Source organism: Ambystoma mexicanum, chromosome 5p, assembly GCF_040938575.1.
Source record: "Ambystoma mexicanum isolate Mex_15411 chromosome 5p, UKY_AmexF1_1, whole genome shotgun sequence".
Classification (NCBI taxonomy): Eukaryota; Metazoa; Chordata; class Amphibia; order Caudata; family Ambystomatidae; genus Ambystoma; species Ambystoma mexicanum.
The window spans coordinates 352,208,311-352,231,676 of NC_090930.1; positions in this window are offsets into that span (position 1 = coordinate 352,208,311).

A 23,366-nucleotide genomic window follows, 5' to 3' on the forward strand; every position below is an offset into this window, starting at 1 on the left:
TTGTACTCAAATAATCCTTGCATTGAACTGTAACATCCTCCCTTGTGTATGTACCCCTTCTATTTATTACAACAGCACCTAGATACCTCCAGGTTCGGTGTGCCATTCAAATGGAAATAAATCTAAATAAATTCCGAGTTTGGCATGAATTCAGTGGTAATTCTGCTCAATTAATGCCAAAATCGAATATCATTATCTCAACTTCGTCCTGTGGGTTTACCACAGGATTACAAGTGGTGATAGGGTGGTGTTAGTTCCCATTTTTGGAGTCCATAGGACTCCATGGTGTTTTTGGCGGAATAACTGCTCCCAGTAATGCCGATTTGTGGGCCTTATTACGAGTTAGGCTGCAATTCAGAGATAAATCCTACAAAAAATAGCCCTGAGGAATTACTGTTACCGCCACTTGGTCAGGTGTAATTTTTGCCTGATTACAAGTGGTGGAGGCGGTGTAATTCCCCATTTATCTTGGGTCCATTGGACCCAATGGGGCTTTTTTGTGTAATTCCGCCAATTCTGCCGATTTTTGGGCATTGAGTGGGAAGATTTACCTCCAGGATTTTTCTGGAGGTAAATCCTCCACTCAAAACCAAAACTCATAATTTGGCGTAGTGGTAAAACTCTGTTACCGCCAATTTGACCACTTACTACTTAACACAAAATGAGGCCTTTTGACTTTTAAGTGGAGGCTTAACCTCCAGCATGATGATGGAGGTAATTCCTCCACTTCATCTTCCACGTCAAGGTCAAAAATCGGATAATTGGCAGTGCGGTAAAAATGGGCGAAAAATTGGAGGTAACAGAATTGTCACAACTTTTTTACTGCACTGCTGAATTTGTAATGCGCCTCGTTATGTTTGTATAAAACAAAAATATCTAACTTTATTTTATGGGAAGTGATATCAATATGGTCACACACCACTCGTTCCAATCACTGTTTGCTCTGCAGCAGTGCCCCGAGCACAATACATACACCCACACGGCCCACTGATCAGTAAGAGCTCATTCTCATGAGTAAGGCATGCAAGTGGCAAGTTATGTTTATGTGGAAAACTGTGACTGTCCAATGTCAATTGATTTCCGCATTTGCATTGCAACCAGAAATATCTGCCCTTGTAAAACATTTATCATACGTGTATTCACCCGAATCCCAAAATGTGTAGGCATGCTACAAAACTCATCATGGGTATGGAAGCAGTCGGAAGAATTATGGAATGTTTCCAATTGATATCTAGAATATCAATCAGGCCAACTAGACTCATTGAAAAACAAATACATTGAATAATCCGCAGACACCATGCACACATGCATTTAGTCTTTATGTGTGCAACCTAATGCAAGGAACCACATGACGGCAACTGGGAATGCACATGTGTCAGCAGTCGAATTGGTCTTGCAAAATCCTTCTGGGAGGCTGCTTATAGGAAAGCCACATTGCAAAATACGATAGATGACTAGACGGATACAAACTGTGCAGATGCTCTATGAGCCCGAGTATATCAAGCCATGACAGCACTTGAGAAAAATAGCAACAAGAGTACTTTATATGGAGATTAAAATTACCCACGAGGAAAACTATCTCGTTCACAGGAAATAGTGATGAAAGTTTCTAAAAAAAAATCTAGGGCTTGGTATGCAATTACAGTTAAGCCATCTTCCACATTAATCTTGTGTGTCAAATATCTCAGAGTTACTTTTCTCCAGAGGTTTCCTGTGCAGACGAAAGAGAGACGTTCAAAAGGAAAACTCGAACACTGAAAATAAAAGATCGGCTGAGAAACAAAACAAATCGGCCCATGGGGGCTCATTTATCATTGGCTGATAACAGTGCAAAGGTGGGTCAGTGAAAAGAAAGGGATCTTGTCGGTGGCACAATTTTTCCAATACTCAATTCATACTGTTTGCTGTCGTGGCAAGCATTGTTTTCATACGAGTACCCACGGGAAGCTTGGCCCAATCACCAATATCTGAGCTGTGCAGCACATTGACAAACCTATACATCTGAGATCTGGCAGCAGTCGTTGCATATGCATTGGGCAGATTGCTCCTTCATGTAGGCTAATGTGTGCCTCTGGAGTTATTCTTTGGAATGTAATAGGTCGTCAACACATGTAACGATTTGCCCGTAGGCCAACCATCTAAGAGCTTAATGATTTAATAGTTAATCAATATTGAATGGAAAAATATCATGCAGTCGTAAACATAGTTCAAAAATATCTGGAGATTGGAATGATGGTATAGCTGTAGGAATATATTCTATGTGTAGTGGGTGTAAACAAAAACATGTTCACCACTTAGAACATCATTTTGCCTGTAAAGATGAAACTTTAAAGGGGAAGTCAGGGTTTTAGACACAGTGTGATTTCCAATGGATTGAAATAGGAAACATAGACCAGTTCCATCTAGTGACACGATGACACGAACCACTCCTCCCCTCCATCCCCAGAAAATGTGCTAAGGGAATCCTGCCTCTAGCACCAATCAAAGGCGTATGTGATGCAAATAATGATGACTGCAGGCATAGCTTCCTGGCCATCAAACATCCAAGTTAATCCGGGTCTCATATTTTAGATATTGGATATATGAGAATTCTCACAAGGTTAAGTCTGGCCTAGACTGGAATTGGATTTGGCAGATAAACTCGTGTTTAGCAGGCCATGCAATGTAAATGAACCTCTCAAAGAGATCCATTGTGCTAATCAGAGCTCTTGAATCCATTTGGAGGTTTATGGCCATATACAAGCCCAGCTCACTTTTTGATTCTAAGTGGGTTGTCCTTCAAAGTTAAAGGGAGGAAATGTGCTGATGGTTCAGGGAGCACTCGCTGGGGGCATTGAATGATTTAGCACCCCAGGATACTCTACAATCACAGTAGACCATCTGGTAGGACACAGCAGTAGGGTGTCTAACATTTTTAGAGATGTCCTCAGAATAACCTCTAAAAAGGCTATTTGCAGAGATGGATAAGAAATGCAACGTGTAAAGAGTCTTAATAGTGCCTCATCCACCGTTGATTTTCTGATAGTATATCACCTGCCCCAGACCGCCAGCCAGTTTCAAATGCTGTTTGCGGATGCAGTGGCACACGTGATTCCTTTTCGCCCCAATTGATTATGATGGGGGATTTTAATGTCTGGGCAGAAGATGCTAAGAACACCCGGGCTGAGGTATTTCTGGCATCCCTCTCAATGTTAGGTTTATAACAGATGGTGGTTGGGCCCAACCATAAAGCCGGCCACACTTTAGATTGCCTTTTTATTAATGCTAACTCGGTTATAGTGGCCCAGCCCATTCCTTTTCCATGAACTGATCATGCTGGGATGTTATTCTCTGGTACAATTGACTCTAACCCATCTGCAGTACAAGCTGAGTACTGGGGTAACAGCAACCCAGATAGCATAGGGCCATTCTCTGAGATATCAGACTCAGCAGCCATATCATCGGATCCAGAATATTTACTGGATAACTTGTATCACAAACTTACCAGGGACACAAAATCATTAGCACCTGGGACCTTGAGGGAAAGGAAGGACACCAGGAAAAAGAAGGAGTGGTTCTTCGGTGCATTAAAACAAGAAACACTTAATGTTAGAGCATCAGAGAGACCTTGGAATAAAAGCTACAACGAGCAGGCAAAAGAATAGTTTAAATGATCATCATGTCTAAACAGAGCTATTAGTCAATCCGTATCTTCACAAGTTCCAAGGTTGTTGAGGAAATCTTGAAAGTGCTAGGAGAACTGCGGGAGCCTGTGGATAAAATGAGTAAAATTCAAGAGGATTTCAATGGGGCAGACATGGGGTTCTCACTTTCCGATCAGTTGGACCCTCAGCCTGATAGCACTTTGGTGGATGGCATCTTCGATTGATCATGTCAATAATGGCATCTTTGGATACTATGGCTAAAGGTCGTCCCTCTGGGTCTGTTTATGACCCCGGCCCTGTGAGAATTCTAAAGGCTTCTGGGGGGGTGGAGGGGATTGCGCAAGGGCTATGTCAGATAATCAATATGACTCAGGCATAGTGCTGCTGCCTCTTAAAAGGGAGGCAGTGATCCCATTGTTCAACTGGATCCTTCCTGTTGCCCAAATTACCGGCCTATCTCCCTGCTTCCCTGTGTTGGTAAATTAATGGAAACATTAGCCAGAAAGCAATTGCAAGCCCATGCAGAAATACAGAAATAGTTGGATGCCTCTCATCCAGGCTTTAGGCCTGGCTGTAGCACAGAATCAGTGGAGGTCGCCACAATGGACGATCTGATATGGGTGGTTGGCCATGGAAGCACAGGGATCCTAATCTTAATGGATCTTTCGGCTGCCTTCAATTCAGTCCAACACTCCATTCTCTTGTCCCAGGTCAGCAACTATTGGATGAGAGGCAGAGCCCTTGACTGACTTATCTCCTTTTTACCTGACATAACCCAGTTGGTTATGTGTCCCCCTTTGGAATCAGGGAATTGCGGTATCCCACATGGATCCTCATTGAACCATCTATTATTCAACCTTTATAGTGGACTTCATCAAGCCAGACCGCATACCCCACTTCTTCAAAGACATCTAGTCTTAGCTGAAGGTTTTGATTTAGTTCCTATTATTTCTCAAAATCTCCCACACTACATAGCTCTAATAGCCCACTTACTACTAAATCCGCAATACTGCTAGGATGCTACTCCTAAACTAATCCATAAGGACTATCAATGTATTACAGACTTCAATGTTAATAAAATAAAATGAATTAATGAAATATATTCTGGGACCTCACTTCCATTCTATAGCCAGAACTGCCTGCACTGTTCTCCCTTGCTTCTGACAGGTCATATTGGTGTACTAGGAATGACTGATCACTGAAATATTACCCTTGAAATGGTAAACACATGTTTTAAAGCGAAAAAAAAATATTAAATTATTTAGAATTGAGCAGATATGCAGGCAGTAATACATGTATTTTAAACTCCTTCTATGCTCACATCCCAGGTTTTTCTTTACCTTGAAATATACACACAGTGGCATTTCTCTGAGTCTGATAAAATCTGTGCCCGGAAAATATTTTAGGGTCAGCCTCTCTCACTATGCCCTCACCCTAGATAGACGGCTCACCACCGCATACTGGGGCGAGTCATAGGAGAAGGCCCAGTTAGAAATTGTTGGAGGGCAAGAATAAGTGTGATCCATTCAACACAACTATGTAAGTAGGAATTGGAACCCGAACTCCTCTTTGTAAAAAAACGTTGTGGGCCTTTGGATCAGGTCTATTGACCCATATAGGATCCTCTCTGTGTTTTGTGTTGCATAGCTGTACAGTGTACATTTTCAAATTGTTATTTTTTCAGTAATTATAAACATCATTATTACATTGCCATATTTTTACCAAGCACATAATGCTTTTTCTTTTTTTCTTTTTACTAATGAGTGTGTGGGCGAGGTTGTGTGCGTGTGTGTGTGACAGTGTGTGTGCATTCTACCGTTTTCTCAAATGTGAGGTTATCACTAATATAATTCAAGTTTATTTTCTAGAGATAATACTACATTATCTACAGAATGTTTACTTGCATAAGTTTGTCTGAAATTGTTCCTGATAAAACGGGATCAATCATTTCATGCCTCACAAGGAACACTGGGATACTGATTACATTATTACTTGCAACCAACAAAATCTACTCTAATTATTCTGGACCTCTGTGCATATTTAACATTCGGTGAAGTAAAACTACTTTTTGTACTATTTTATTCTTAAAGAATCCCCATACACACCAATGAACACGCACCTTCCAGTGCCCCATTGATGGAAGAAAGTTAGTAAGTGGAGGTCTAGGATAGGGTCATGACCTTGTTAATAGTTACCTGATTTTGGCTTGTTATCTTTATTTTTTTTGTACACAGTATGCATGCATTATAGGCACATGAATAACAGAACAACAGTAGGTTTGACCATGTGCATTGCAATGTGGAGTTCAAACAATGCGCTATTGATGTCAATATCCCATATAGTGACAAATACTTTTTCATGATTGATCACACATACAATAAGAAACAGAGGGCAAGATTCTCCAAATAAGTTTTGACACAACTGAGAAGGTGGGCTAGAGCAGTGCCTCACTTGTGCCATATTAGTGTCAGCACAATTCACAAAGGGCATCTGAATGATTGCATCTTAGATAAACTCATTCAGAATTTACAAATGGGATGATCTTTAAAATAGCCAGAAATGACTGTAGGCACAGGGAGAGGCACACATCATCGCAGGGTTGTTGCAAACCAAAGTCCTATTCTTCCCTGCCAACACACTTCCTCCTCCCTCCCCTCCTTCTTTCATTCTCTTTCCCCCCTCTCAGCTCCCCTTCTCTCCTCACGCCCACAACCTTGGTCTTCACATTGATTCCCACCTCTCTCTGTTTCATCACATTTCTCTTACTGACAGATTTTGCCGCTTTCACCTTTATAACATCTGTAAAATGTGACCCTTCCTAACCTTTCACGCTACTAAACTCTTAATCACCTCCCTCATCTTCTCCAGACTCTTCTACTGCTCTACCCTTTTCTTTGGACTCCCCTCCGCTCACCTCTCCCCCCTCAAATCTGTCTACCACTCTGCCATCCGCTCCCTCTGTCTTTTCTCACCTCATGACTCCATCTCCGCTTCTCTTATCTCTCTAGGTTGGCTCTCATTTCACTCCCAGCTCAAATTTAAGTTCCTCTGTCTAGTCTTAAAATCCCTCTATGGTCTTGCCCCTCCCTACCTATCCTCCCTTCTCACTTTCTATACTCCGTCTCGTTCACTCCGCTCTGCTGATCTTTTCCTTCTCTCTCCTCCTCCACCCTGCACCCCTTCTCACTTCCGCTCCTTTCTACTACTCGCTCCTTTCCATTGGAACCGCCTACCCATCCCCATCCGCTCTATATCCTTCTACACTTCATTCAGCACTTCTTTAAAATCTTATCTCTAACATTCTCCCCCTAATATCTTTTACTTTCTCTTTTACTTCTGATTTTACCTCTCCCCACACCTCCTACTCTCTCTCTCACGTTGTCCCTCTCCTATCACACTTAACCCTACCAATAGTGTAAATTGTTCCTTGTACTGTTGTCTGGTTTCGATTCAATTGCTATGTAATACTTGTTGTATTGTGCTTGTTCCTCTTGTAAAGCGCTTTGGCGTAATGCGCTATATAAATTATAAGAAATACAAATACAAATACAAATTGTTGTTGCAATAGCTTGAAGCTTGTCTCAATTGATAAGTTCACTTCACCAACATCAGGTACATGAAATGAGAATTTACAGAAAAAGTTCAAACAAGTGTTATTTTTGCACTCCTGTCACACATTTCAAATGGACTTGGATCTGTCCTGTTAAGAACCAATTAAAAGAAGTATATCAGAAATGAGGTGCAAACTAGAGCATTCACAGACAAACATGTAACAATCAGAAGATGCAAGTACACAACAAATCCTGCCAATCCACATGAACAATGTGAGCAAACAAGGTCCCTGTAACCTGATAAGAAGTCTAAAAATAAAATAAAATCTCTAATATAGGTTTGTTAATATTACCAAACTACAATTCTAACTGTCCTGTATTGGAAATGGATTAAATGTTCCTAAACTGTGTGTGCTTATTTAATGCTGATTGTCATCAATAAAGCACTTGGTCAATGATGTGAAATAAAATTCTCAGACACAGGGTACTCTGACCAACCCAATGTTTACATTATTTATTCCAGTCTTCTTTTGTTCAAAAGCTCTAGAAGCCAGATTCCTGGATGCTGAATGTTTGCTGATTCTGCATGTATGGACATACTCCTCTTATTCAGTAATACATTGCAAAACAAATCTAGAAAGAAATAAGTTTGAAAAATATTCCTAAAAGCATACATGAGGGGAAAACAAATGAAAGTTTGAAAAGGCTTTAATTAAAGAGTTCACTAGTATAATTAGGCAGTAAGGAGAGGTCCGGTGGGCGCAAAGGGAAATGGAGTGTTGTCAACATACTTAAATCTAAAAGAAAATCCTGTTTAAAAAGTAAGTGCGATGCAGAGAGTGCGAGGAGTGTTCGGCTGTTGGCTGTTGTCTGCGGGCTGCTGTGAATTGCCTGCCCATTATTTTCCTTGAAGGCACCTCACGTTCGCCCCCGCTTTCACTACGTATATGCGTTTATCAGTGGAAGTTGCAGTAGTGTGGTGTTTTGGATAATTCAATAGCCTGCTCTTCCTTTTGCTACTCGCACCTCATTTGTTCAAAAAGAAGTGAGGGGAAGTGTTTGGTGGTGTTGGCGGGTGTTGTGGGAGTCGTGTTTGCCTGCACCTTGAACTGCACCTTTAACTGGATTACCCAGCAAGCACGCTATCCCTCACCGAGAGCCCTTATCACTGCCTCCCATAGCAGAAGCGGGCAGAAGTGAGGACAAGTGTTTGGCAGTGTTCGCAGAGCAAAGAAATAATTTCAAGAATTTAAAGTGCGTATTTCTGGAGTGGCTGAGCTAGCATTTTGGGTCTAGCTGGGTCAAACAAATGTTTGCCTTACAATTCGCCACACACATGTAAACAAACCCTGCCGCCCTCGACGCTGGTGATAGGACTAGGTGGCGCAGAGCAGCAAGGAACACCCCACCCACATCAGTACATACTAATACTGTTCCAGACTACTCTGGGAAGTCGTTGCGGGAAAGGATGTTGATGGTGCTGCCTGGGATTTGTTGTGGGAGGCTCGAGGGCAGAAATATTGTATTGCACCATCCTTATTCTGCTCTTGGTTCCAGACTTATAGGGTTTCAAATCTACAGTTTGTTCCTTCTTGGAATTAAAACTTTGATGAATTTAAGTATACTTGTACAGTTCTGCTTAATTGTTTTGACTAATCAGACTCTTTGGAAGAGCCAGGGGGGAGAGACGGACTAAGGCAGCTCCTCAAGCTGTCGGGCATTCCCTGCCTACCAATCACTGTGGATGGTCTGAATTGTTATTTGGGCCCAAAAAGTGTGCTTCCACAAGCTGTGGTGAAGCTGTGGTGATCTGCACCAAGCGGGCCCCTTTTCTGTGATGCTGTGTAGCCCTCATCATCAAAGAACCATTGATAGGCTTATCTGACCACTGGGTCCCTCGAGGGCTGCAAGCTTGCTCTCCCTCACAGTGGCCTGGTGGTTAACCAAAAGGTACTTCCACCTCGGTCGGTCAGTGGTTATCCTTGGTTGCTATCCTCGCGATTCAGGGACTTGAAACACTTGGAAGACACAGAGTGTTTCCTCAGCTCACTCTATCTTAAATTAAGGTGATTACTCAATTGTACAGTCCCATGAACTTTGCACAGGGTGTCTCTATGCTCCCAATCATAGTTTTAACTTTTTAATGTTGATATTATGAACTAGGAATTGTATTCGACATCATCAATTTATACATTTTATTTAATCTTATTAGATTTTAATAAGTCTTCATTCTGATTTTTACAATGAATTTGTGTTTGATCATTAACATCACAATTGTCTATCCCTGTTGGTGGCTAACCAAGGCTATCATAGGAGTGGAGGGGAGTATAATTGTGTGTCTGTTATAAGGGGTATCAACTATGGTGAAACGTAAGGCAACTACTAGTCTCCTTGCCACCTAGGGCTCAAAGAAAGTTAGAAAGGCCAAGGATACAAATAATCTCCCTCAGCTGATCAAAGCAGCAGGACTGGAGGGTGCATCTGGGGTCCTGGAGGGCTCAAAAGGGGGAAGGGGACTCTAGACTCCTACCTACACAAGGAGATCCGTCTAGATTAGGACATCAGGGTGGCAGAGTTAACAATTATCTCCACTAGTAGATGAGCCAGCTTGCGAACACTGTCCCACAAGGCACACAAGGGGCAACGAGTATGGACCAGAGGGAGTGGGTCAATCTAAGTCCAATGATGGCTTCTCGCTTGTTGCCGGGGCTGCACGCTGCACCCATAGCCCAACCGCTGATCACAGCCACAAGTACCCTGGAACAGGCTAACCAGCATAGTGCTATGCAGGAGGGCTTGAGTAATAACCCCTCCTTGGGGTCAATGGAATCTTCAAGTACCCAAGAAGGGTGGTGGGTCGAGGGCCCAAGCAATGACTTATTGTCACTGGTCATGAATTTCTTGATGTCCTTTAAAACAGACATTATGAATACCCTGTCAATCTCGGTGACAAGGTGAGGTCATTGAAATATGAGGTTAAGGTGCTGGGCAAATGGGTCAAGCTAAGTTTGCTCTGGGAGGAGGGCCGATTAGGGAGAAGCCCCTGAAGTAAATGTGGAAATAAATGGGGAACAGGCTAGGGGTAAAGGACATGTGGTTACCGTGGAGATACATGTCACCCCAGGCCATCCTTCCAGACAAAAACATGTTCGCTCAGGGGTCAGAATGTTCCCAGCCACTACATCCATGCTCGAAATCCCCGAGTACTCAAGGTAGAGAACAAGCTACAACTAGAAGAACTGCTGTAAAGGAACAGGATAAGGTAAACTTAAGGCAATATCCTTTGCAGTTGCCTTCAGAATCGCTACCACTGGTGGGTGTGATATTAAATGTATCCACTTTGAGAGCAGGTTGCGCTGACGATTATGGGGCCCTTATGAACACATCAGCTCAGTGGGTTAACTCTCATATTGATTGAGAAATTATAGATCCGTTTGTGATCTTAATGGCCCACAGAACACCATGGGTGGGCACCAAGGATAAGTCAGTAGCTGGTGACTGTGTGGTGTTGACTTTTAAAAATGCACAGGTGACCAAATATTTGGTTGAGTCCAACCTGGGTACCCCTAGTCAAAATCGCAGGGCCTGGTCAGTGTTGCTAAAATGCTTCTACCCCCAAGGGAGAAGCGAGGGTCAATAGGTAGCGGTATGATAAACAGGTCCAAAGGTCCTTGTTGGATCCCCCCCCCAAGTGGCCCAATTCCCATAAGGTGCGTCTTATAGTGAAAGAGGGAGAGGTGACTGACTGGCCTGGTAGAGTACCAGACCTGGTAGTATCCACAAATCAATTTGCTTGCCTCACTGATATGGATGATATTGAATTATATTTGTGTCTGGGGTGGCCCAAGGGCGGCTGCAAGATGCAGTATTGAACGTCACTCAGGGAATCCCCAGTGTGGAATCTATGGGTGGAGGAGATACCCTGACATTATTGGCATGGAATGTTGCTGGAATAAAAACTAGATTAGCATGTCTTGCTGGAATAAAAACGAGATTAGCATGTACAGAGTCACTGAGAGTACTCAGCGAGATAGACATTGCGTTATTGCAAGAAACATGGCCCAGGGATGAAATTAGTGTGGATGGTTTTGTCTCACACCAGTGGGTGGCAGAGATATATAAGAGAGGAAGAAGTTATGGTGGGCTATGTATACTGGATAAAACATACTTGTAGAGTGTTCAGGTGTTCCTGGCAACTCTGGGACCCTTTGTATTGGTGGTTAGAATTTGCAGACCAGGTCAACTGGACCTTTTAGTGGTAGATTTGTATACTAGTCCCCACAAACAACATGATAAAAATACTCTGGGAGTTCTGGGATTTTTGGGGTTTATTGTTTTCTCCTGCCAAGAGTGAGACTCTTTTACCCTCACTCTTGGACATGATTTGAGTGTGTTTCTTTGAATCTAGAAGTGTTTAATGGGCTATGGGGTCTTTTACTCCATAGGGTGTCATGTGTTTTTGTGATGTGTGTTACACAGCACCCTCAGTGCAGTGACACAGGTGTGTCTTAGTGACCCCCCAGTATAGACTCCATACCCTGGGACTGACTACTGTCTCCCAGGGCATGTAAAGTCACCATTGACTTTACTAGTCTTAAATTCTGCACAGAACCAGTACAAACCATCCTATTGTGGACGTACTGGCTGGGGCAATTTGATTGCCCCAGGGTCTGTTAGTCGAGGGGGCACGTCTCCGTCCCCCCTAATCGAGTTTTGGCTGGTGGCAGTGGATACTACTTTTTATATTCAACCGCAAATATTTTCCTATGGGATTTCCCATTGTTTTAGGCTACTATCTTTATTTCATTATTTAGGGTAGCCTCGAACATAGCGCCGGTTTATTTAATTAATATTAATTCTCCGGTTGGTATTTTTTGCCAAAACTTGATTCTAAAATGGTGTTTGTGTTCTCGTCTGTGAGTCCAACCCAAGTCGAACCCTTTGTTCCACTTTTTGGCGGGCTTCTCCACAGAAGCCCTCCAAAGTGGTGCCCCTCTGTCTGGGGTACTTACGAGGGGTGGAGGAGAATTTAGGCACCCTGGACTGAGTTGCCTAGGCAACTCAAGTCACACTCCATCCTGATTGGCCCAAGTGGTGAGCCGGCCGGCTCACCACTTAGCATGTTTGAGTTAAATGTTAAATGTTAAAGGTATTTGTACCGCGCACCGTCACCAACGGAATTGGTCCCCAGGCGCTCAGGCGCATCTGCAAAGGATAAAGGTGGGATGGGTTAGTAGGTTGAAGAAGGGAGTAGGATAGTGAGAGGAGTGGTGTGCTGTTGGCAGCTTCAACTCAGTATACACCGGGTGCTGAGCTTTGGTGCGGGTATCGGATCGGAGTCAGTCCACGTGTGCTGTTGTTCCGGTTTATGTGTTGTTGCAGTGTTGTGAAGTGCGTGCGGTTTGTTGTGCGAGAGATGGTTGTGTGAGTTTTTGAGTGAGATAAGTATGCAGAGTTTGAGCTTATTGGTTAGTGGGTTACCTGACCTTTACCATTGCTAGCACTCGCAGTTCTGGGGGGTGTGGTACTTGTTGGCCCTCACATTCCCATCTAGACGCGGCGCAGGCCAGTGATTAGGGCTCCATACAGGTGTGGTCATGCCAACATTCACATTTTTATCTAGATGCGGCGCAGGCTAGTGTTTAGAGATCGGTCCAGGTGTGGGCAAGCTAACATTCACAACTCCATCCGACGTGTTATCCTTCGATCGATCCTATCCACATGCGGCGCAGACCAACGTCTATCTAGATGCATCTGTCGGTCTGAGTGTGTTCGTCCGGTGCGTACGAGCGGGAGAGTCTAGGTCTAGGTTTCGTCTGGGTATAGTTATGTGGTCAGTCTCCTGTGGCCTTCCTTTGCGGCTGTTTTCCATGATGTCTTATGCTCTGTCAAGTGGTTGGTTCTTTGGCTTGAGTGTTTGTCCAATTTGAGAGTGGCCGAAGTTGGAGTTATTTCCATCATTGTTTTAGTGTATGGGCATTCTGGTGCATCTCCGTAGTGGTTATGCTTTGAAGAGCCATGAATTGAGGAGTTTCCTGAATTCTAGGTGGTTTGTTGTATTCCGTATATTCTTAGGTAGGTCGTTCCAAGTTGAGTGACAGCTAGGCTGAGTGAATGGGGGTTTGCTGCATAAAAGCAGGGCTTTGGGGACTGGAACTTCAGAAGTCGCCACAGGACCTAAGAATCCGATGAGGAAGAAGCTGAGCCGACCTGCCACGACACCACCACCGGTGGAATCCTGCCGGACTGCCTCACCACTTTTCCCAACGACAGAGGAGATCTCCCGCCGGAGAGTCTTCTTCCTTTGACTGGTGGGGATAACCAGTTTCACCGTCTTTTCGCTTTCCCGACGTACCTCGTGGCCGCCTTGCCCGTGCCAAGCACCCCGGCAACCGGGATACCACGTTTTACCACGACTGCGAAACCAAGGTACCACCTTTAACCGGAAAACTCCACGGCTGGTTTCTTCCCTGGTAGAGCAACGACCTTCTTCTTTCCTCCAAGTCGAGATCTTCTCTTCCCCTGGACGACGATGCAACTTGCAACCACTACCAGGAACTACCCGCCTGGCTTCCCTTGCTACCGACTGTACGGGGTAGATTTAACCCCCGGCTTTCGAACCTGGGTTAGCCTGGGACACCCTGGCTAAACTTTTCTAAGCCTCTCTAAACTCTTTTTGAACACTCTGCAAGACTTTCTAAGCCTAGTGTAACTGTGTGATCTTGGGCGCATTTGTGCTCTTCTCCCTCTAAGAGTGGGCCCAGCCATTGGACTTTTGCTCACCAGTGACTTTTCGCTCTCTGCCTTGCTAACAGTGTTCCTGAATCATAGAGTGGTGTACCTCTTCATATTCTGTCTTTTTCGCTCCCTTTCTCACAAACTTATTAGAGTGCAATCTAGTTAAGCGCTCACCTCTGTATGAAAATAAGTGGTGTTTTACTGTGATTTATCTGATAGGAAAAAAGGGGTGTATATATTACAATAGTAACTGTGTTTAGAATATTTTACAATAAGAGTGCTGGAGTGTTTCAACTGTGTGTTTTTAAATAAATAATTATATACTTTGATACCAAAGCTCTGGTCAGTGTTTGCTTGTATTATTGTATCTGAGTGCCTATTGAGTATACTTTGCATACTGCCTAACTCTTCTTGAGGGAAGTCTGACTGCTCAGCCACAGCTACCAGGTAAATCTGGGTGGTGCAGACTGCTACCAAGTGGGTTTACTGCCAACACCTGTAGTCTTAAATCGTTTGCAGTGATCCCTAAGGGAACTGCACAGGTTTCTGCCTAACAAATACAGAAGATGCTGTGGCAGGGATACCTACACCGATTATGATAGACACCAGGCTTTGTGTGGAAGGCTTTTGACTTTGGCACTATCTCTAAGAGTGGGGAATGTGGTCCACAAATGGGCAGTTGGTTGGGGATATTCCCGGCAGAGTTACTTTTTCCTCAGCAATAGGTAGCTCCACAATAGATTACTCTTGTATTCTGGTCATGTATTGGGGACTCATAAAGGGGTTTTTGGTATTGGTTGATATTTGCAGCGATCATTTCACCATGAAACTTCAGATTAAGTCAGCTGTAGGGGCAGACATGTTGAACCACGTTTATCCGTTAGAGGTATCTCTTGATACCTCTCGACGTAGACTCAAATGGACAGAAAGGATGAACTAATAAAAAAGGCAGTAGTGTAGAGCTCACGTGAGCTTGATAACTTGCTGTCTTGGAACCTGAAGAATGAAGGTATACTTGAGGAGTTCGAAAGTATGCTGACCCATCTCTATCTGGTGTTTTCTTGTCATCCAGGAAAACAAGGAGGAAAAGGCAGTGGGGGCTGGCTTGATTCTGATTGCACCAGAGCCAGGAAGAATTTACTATATGCTCTCGGTAGCACCAGTGTATCTAAAGCTACCATTGTAAGTGCCAGAGCAAACTATAAGAAAGTTCTGGCCACCAGAAAAAGAGAAATAGTGGAAGAAGCATGGGAAGGATGGGTGATAGCCGCAAGGGACAATGATTTCAAATTGTTCTGGGAAATAGCCCAGAAGGGCCCTTATTATAAATCCACTATGGAGACCCCAATCAACAATTTAATAGATAAGGCTTGGTTGGACCATTTCTCCTCACCTTTTAGTGTGGACAACCATAAAGGGGTAGGTGGGAACATAGTGATGAGATGGGCGCTGAGGATAGTATTTGGTTCTCAGTGGACAATATAAAGAAGGCCATTGGTGGCCAACGATGCAAACGAGCTCCAGTTCTGGATAACATCCCGGCAGACCTATTCATTATGGAGCCAGCTCTGTGGGCACCAGTGCTCACTCAAGGGTTTAACACTATATGTATGGGAGGAGCTATTCTACCATCATGGTCCATGGTGGTAATTCAGCCTATTTCTAAGAAGGGATCCCAGGCTTTCTCTGCCTCATATAGACCCCTCTCACTGCTGGACTTATTCTTTAAAATATTGGGCCGTGCTGTATTGGCCCAACTGGCAGACTGGGTGGTGAGTAGTGGAGTTCTTTCCAAGATTTAGTTGGAATTTAGGCCAGGGTTGGGTACAGCCGAACAGGCACTACCTGGTATTGGCACACTCACGCGATTTGAATATATTTGGCATTCATCGACCTGAGCACAGCCTTTGACAAAGTTAATTATGCAAGCTTTGGGACATGCTCAGGTCCATCAATTGCCTGGTTGTACTGCTGCACTGGTGGACCTTATGGCGAGGCTACATGGTACCAAGCATGTCTGTGTGAGGAGTGAGGTCAATGAGCACTGCACAAGATCCTTCAAAGAAGAACTGGGTGTGCCACAGGGATGTTTGCTGGTTCTGCTTCTATTCTGTTTGCACATAAATGGTCTCTATAAGCACTTACTAAATTCCTCCCCCCGATGTACCAAAGGTGGGTAGCCGGCCACTATCAGTTCTGGTAAATGCTGATGACTCTGTACTGGTGGCCCAAAATCCATGGGCCTTGCAGGCACTCATATTGGAATGTGCCGTCTTCATGGAGGGCCTGGATCTGGTTGTAAATGCAGCTAAATCGGCGGTGATGTCTTGTTGGAAGAGGAGTAGAAGGATTCATCTCAGCGCCATGCATTGTAGCAACATTTTTATCCCCTGGTTTGACCACTTTGATTATTTGTGTGTTAGATTTCCTCAAACATGGGTGTGATGGCCCATGCAAATAAACAGGCATTGCAGTTCAAGCAGACTCTGGGTGGGGTCTCTAAGGCCATGGTCTTGTTTAAAGCAAGGCCAATAGCCCCCCTGTTTCAGTTGTACAAGGGAAAATCAGCTTTGGTTGCTAAATTTGGGATGGAGCTGTGGGATTACTCATGTTAACGCAGTCCAGATCCTGGAGAACCAATTCCTGAAAAACCTGTTGGGGCTTCCAACTTCTGCCCCAAATTTTGGAGGGTCAATGAAATTGTGTTTTACTCCAATTAGTGATACTATTTCCCTGCTGCCCGTATTACACTGGCTTAAATTGTGGGGTAATAGTAGGGTGACATGCACTCAGGAGCTGATCACCTTCCTGATAGTCAAGGACACGGGAGATAAGATCCCGTTGTTGCCCAACATCAGGAATCAGCTGAGGCGGATAAACTATACTCATCTGTATCCACCCACTAGTGTGCTCACCAGGGGAGTAATCAATGGATGGACTGTTTGTTTCTATGAGATGGTGCACATTGTTAGAAAAAGCAGTGAACTCTTGAAGCCAAAAAATTGAGTGTTGATTATTATTATGTCACCAGGAGTTCAGCATTACTTGTTATGGGCAGAATTCCCCAACGATCATGTACTTTTATCTAGGGCAAGGTTTAACTGCATCCCACTAAAGGCTGTGGTGGCAGCATGGGCGGGTAGGTTTGGTGCAGATAGATCTTGCCCAACTTGTAAAGCCCCATATGAGGACTTGGCACATCTGATTCTCTTTTGCCCTGCATATGCGCAGGTGAGAAAACGGTTCATACGATCACTACTACGGAAAGTGGGTGTTGTGCAATATAGGCCAGCTCTAACGTACCTGTTATGGGCAAACTCACCACAAGTTGGTTGCTCGCTACTTTCGGACTTAAAAATAGCACTCTGGCAAAGGAAACAACTGCTTGATACATCACCCTGATAATATATTGATCAAAGAAATGAACCCGTGTTTTCTTTCTTCGCTTTTCTGTTATTTTTATTTTTTTTGTGGTCTTGAGATGGTATGTTTTTATTGTGATTTAATTGTACGTATTTTTTAATGGTTTTGTTTTTTATATGAAAAACCGAGTAAACTTGATGACACTTTTTTTAAAAAAAGGAAATGTTTCGGGGAAGGAGGGAGAAGGGAAAACACGGTAAAAGGAACTTACAGGATGAGTCCTCACATGATAAACTGAATAAAATGTTAATAACATTGGGTGGTGTTAGTGAATTAGAGGATTGGAGAGTAGGCTGAATGGGGGACTATTTGTAGAGGAGCAGAAATAAAAAAGACTTTAAGCATAACATTAGCAATTGAAATGAAACAAGACATTTGTTCAAACATAAATTTTTCAAATCAGCCGTTTAGCACTGCAAATTTTACAAACCGTTTATTTTCAAACATCAATTTTCGATAGTTACATTTCAAACTTTCTTTCAAATTTTTACTTTTGGACCTAAATCTCCCTGATCGAATGCAGGCAACATGCTAGTTTAGGAAAATAAACTGCCTATTCATTCACAGCTTTGTATGGTATGAGACATTTGAAGGACACTGACTGTGTCAGAAACAAGACATAATATGCTATCGTAATATTTTGTATGCCACTGGGACTTTGAAATATAATGGCATATATAAAAGAACATGTACTTCTTGCATCTAGTCCGATCACATCAGTTGCCGTTTTTTCAAGACATGCATAAGATGCCCACTGCCTCTTTCCCAAAACTGACAATAATAATCCACCACCTTTATAGCCCTCACATCCTCCCTTCAAACAAATCAAACATTAAAGTATTCTAAAATAATAATTTACAACTTCTGTACGAAGCCTGACTTCTTGAATCACTCAAAACAGAACACTGAATCGAAAAGCGTTCCTTCAGATGACGTGAACATTTCATCCAATTGAAACAAAACACAATGTAAGCACAGCTAATCCATTAATTGATGCACTTTTATTCACAATACAAAGTTGAATAAATCAGTTTGCAATCTCAATACACAAATGCGGAACATTAAATCATCTGAATACAACACCCCTATAAGTTTTATGTTAATTTAGAAAGCATTTGTATTAATATATATTTTCATTAAAACAATCCTAAATTTACTTGAAATACTCATCTTTCCCACACTGATTGGCACATCTCAATGTATCATAGTTTTTGAGCATTTACTCTTTTTTGCCGCTCGCACCACTTTTCGATCTCAGAAAAACGCTTGAAGCAAAAAAAGCTATGCTATTCCCAAGCACCTACATTTTACCAATCATCCTTCCTTGCGCTGTCCATATGCCCCTTGCCCTCAAAACTCCCTAATCTACACTCGTTATATAATTTCAGGGCACCTTTCAATGCAGAGTTGGAACATGATTCTCAAAACTTGTTTTGACAGACTTTCAGAACTGAAAAAACTTGGCAGGACCAATGCCTCATGGGAGATATGACACCCTTTTTCGGTAAAGGGGCACCCAGCTCTGTGCCAAATTTAGAAAAAAGAAAAAACTGGATGGATTTGCACCAAATAAACAAAGGATTTCCTTCAAGTGCTTAGGTGGAAAACCGTACAGTGGTTTGTGATGTGCATGTGAGCAAAAACAGGAAAATTTTCCTATGGGAAAATGAATGGAAAAGTGAAGAACACACCATGTTTTTAAACAGTAAATGGATTTGCACCAAACTATTCAGTCCTAGGGGGGCCTTGGGACCTAACATAGCAATGTCAGTCGCCGCGCTGATTTGTCCTACAGCTCAAAAATTATTAACCATATAATCTACTCTTTCCCTATGGCTGATAAATTTCACCTTAACTATAGGCTGTCTATTGCCACTCTATAATATGCAATACTGGCAAAACAACACAATCTTTTTTATGATTTATGACTCTGAATTGACAAATGCAGACACTCAAATATTTAGTTTAAACATTTGTTTTTATTAAGTGCATTTTGAATTTATAATAAAAACCTTCAGCACTAAAGCTAAAAATAATATAAACACAGACTATTACAAATAAACAACAACAACAAGGTTCTACAGTTGCAAATGTTAGGGCAATAAAACCACATCAATACATTTCTGGAAAGACTAATAGTCAAAACACATTACATATGTCCAATCACATCTAATTACTCAACATAAAGTATTGCATCAAACTTTACTAAAAAGAGTAAGAGCCTCCTTTCAGATATAAAAGATAACTGCAGTAATGACAAGAGATTCAACTGAATAAAGGGCGCTCCAAAACTGATCTGACTCCAGACCAGTAGCATGACTAAGGACTTTGCCATAAAATTTGTCGTATTTCTCACATAAAACTGGGCAAACAGTGAGAATATGTCAACTAGTTTCAATGGAGTGCCTCCACAAGCGGGAACGCCTTTCCTCATAACAAATTACTCACCAAGCTCCTATGTACTCAAATATGGGAACATTTTTAAATTGTAGGTAATATATAATAAGTCTACATTCACAAGAACAATGTGTTAACAGATAGGGACATGAGGTACTAGGGAAGTATCCCTAGTATTATGATGCACTCAGCGTATCTTCTTTTGAGGCTTAGCTTGCTGACTTTTTGGGACCTATCCCAATCCATGGTTTTAGTGTTCAACTCATGGAAGAAAGCATGACGGTGCTCATCAGCAATACAAGTGAGGCTCATAGATTTGAAATGAGAGGTAACTGATTGCTTTAGTTCACAATAAGGCTGATTCACAGAGTCATTCTGATAATTATGAGCAATGAGTCTCAGTAGCATGTAGTTATCCTTACAAGCCCGGTACACCCATTAACAAGTGAAGGAACCTTCTCTAAATTTGATCTGAGTGTGATCTGCGGGTCACAGGTTCAAATCCCAGCAAGGCCAACTCAGCCTTTCATCCTTCCGAGGTCGATAAATGAGTACCAATTTTGGTTGGGTGATATTGTATGTAAATATGTTCTCTGTAAAGCGCTTTGGATTAAGGCGCTATATTAATAACACATCATTATCATTATCATTAAAGACTGAAGACTGTATAGAATGCTGGGGATTATGCCAACCTTGTACATTTCCACAAATCCCTCTACGTTGTAACCCCCTTTCACGGCACTACATCTTCTAATGATCAACCATTTCTTAATCACCTTCTGGTGATGTACTTGCCAAGGAATAGGGATGTGATACAAGATTTTATTGGAATGGCCAATTAAATGTATACATTTATCACCTTTAATGTGACATTCTCCAACTTCCAGGACCAATGATCATGACCTTGGTCTTAGTGATGTGAATTTGATCATGTTGTTCTTAGTAGAACAACAGGCATTGATGGACCACTGTAATCCAATGGGGGTAGGATCTAATAATACTGTGTCATCGGCGTACGCCATCCAACTACAGTTACTTCCTCAATACGAGGGGGAACCTCTAGCAAAATCTAAGTGAACCATCCTTGTCTGCCACATAAAAGTTGAATTGTAAGGGTGCCAATATGCACCCCTGCTTCAAAGCTCAATTAGTGGTAATATATCTTGTTATTTGTCCACATCAGGTGGTTCAAACAGCTGCAGAAGTGTCCATGTACAGGAGTTTGATAAGGTGGAGCAAAGAAGAATCAATGCCCCAGCACTCAAGCTTCCTCCACAGAATAGGGTGAGAAACACTGTTAAATACGCTGGAGTAATCCACGTAAAAAAAGGTAAAGTCTCCTGCCAGGATGTCGAAGGGCGTCAGCCATTATAAAATACAAAGACCAGATGTTATGAGAGGTGTTATGCCCACTTCTAAAGCCTGTTTGAAATGTATTTAGTAGGTCAAGCTGCTCCATCCACCGATTTAGCTTTTGCAACAGGAGAGCCAATAAGATTTTGCGGTTCCCCTTTTTAAACACTGGGATGAGAATTGATTTCCGGGATTATTCCTATCATAAGAATCCTGCAATAAACTAAACTAAGCAAGTTGGACCAATATTTAGAGTTGCTCTTAATCGCAATGTTCTTGAGGCCATCAGGCACAAGGGCCCAAACACCCTTAATTTTGCTGATAAGTGACAGAACGTCAACTTCTTCAAAGCCATGAACACTAGGCCAGCGGTGTCCGCTATCCGGACCAGCTTCGCTCAAATGCTAGAAAAGAAGTGATTAATGATGTTAAAACAGAATTTGCTTCAGACATAGGATTGATTCTTCAAGCGAGAGTCTGCAACCATACATTTCCTGCAGTTGTGCCAGCATTTTTTAATGTCCTTTGATTTTAGCAAAACAAAGATAAATCTCCAGTTTGCGCTGTTCAAGCTATGCTTATAATTTCTGAGCAATGCGGAGGGTATTTATGGACCTAATCTTAACGTCCATTCTTAAAAAATAAGATCTATGAATTAAATGGGTGTCTCTCTGTAATATTAACATCATAAAGGCCCAACAAGGAAGCTTTCTGGCATAGCACTGCCCAACCTGAATGTAATGAGGTCTGAATATTGTCAACCATAGATCGAATATCCCCACTGCGATGTTGTTATAAAAGGACAGCAGGTCGACTATGTTGGTAAAGAATTAAGTTGAATTTAGCAAGATTATGGACAATCCATGACAGCCTATTACCCTGCAAATTAGCAAAAAAAAATCAAGGGAATTGCATGACATGTTTTTCACATAGGTGTAATTAATAGCCCCAGAAAAGATGATCGCTGAGCATGGTGAAATCATCGGTAATAGGACTAAGACATATTCCAAATCAATGGACTAACAAGGACATAATCCAAATGTGAATATGCCTTTCCATTAGACAACATGTAACTTCTCCCTCATTTCCATTATTCTCAAGTCATATCCACACAAAGATTCGGCCGAATAGCGACGAAGAAGCAGATTTCCCTAACCAGTATAATTTTGTGGCTCCATCATCAAGAGCTTGGGAGGCATTTTCATCTTCTAGGGGACAGCCAGCTTGGGTGGCTAGATGGTTAAAGTCACCAACAACAACTATGCTAGAGCAAGGGTATTGAGCAACCCACTCAAAAAGGAGACCCTTGACCTGCGATTAAACAAAGTGAGTTTTAATCCCTTCAGGAGGCTCATAAAGGTTAAATAAAAACCTGTTAAATGGGGAAGGGAGCAAGCCTTCCAATATCACTCCCAAATGTAGGGTGAAGAGCTTCCATGTGGGAATTTTCTCAAATTTAGATGAGCCCTCGCACAAACACAAAAATCACCCACAGGCCTTCCCCTTCACTGCACCACTGTCAGCTGATGAATGATGTTAAAACCGTTAATCAAAAGTTCATTACATGACCAAATCTCCTGCAAAGATATCATTAGCAGATACTGCTCTAAGACTGGAAGGATTGCACAAAAAGGAGCAGAACCTGCAAGATTTCCATGATAGGACATTGCATGACCATGAATGTGTCACATGTCATGGTGCATTCCTCAATGTTTCAGGAATCGTATCTTCATCCTGTCCAAATAATAGCTGCTTCGTTGGCAGCATAGGTATAAAATGTAGTAAACTTGAATACTCAAATGCATGACTCCGCTCCAACAAAGGATTGGAGGGCTGTGTAGATTTTGGTAGCAGAATCTCAGTGGGAAAAGTAAGTCTATGGCAGACAATTAAATTGTAGCCCACGTTCCTTATGAGGGAACAGTTAGCACAGAGATGTTCAGCAACTATTGGAGACTCAAATTCCACGGGAGCCCAGATCTCTGCGCACAATCAATGTCCAGCAATTCAACCTGATCAATATCAGTCATGGAAATATACTTCTAAGAAGGAATTTGATTCTGCAGCTACAAGAGAAAGCTTCGATTTACAAATTGACTTTCAGCCGTGGGCGTCGATTGCACACATTTAACCCACTTAATCAGCCAGGGATCATGGCAGGATTCCCTCATTGAACCAAGCTTAGAGCGAGAAAGGGAACCATTGATCAGGCAGAAAAGGTGCCAAAGTAACATTGCCCAAAGCAGGCAAACTGCAGTGA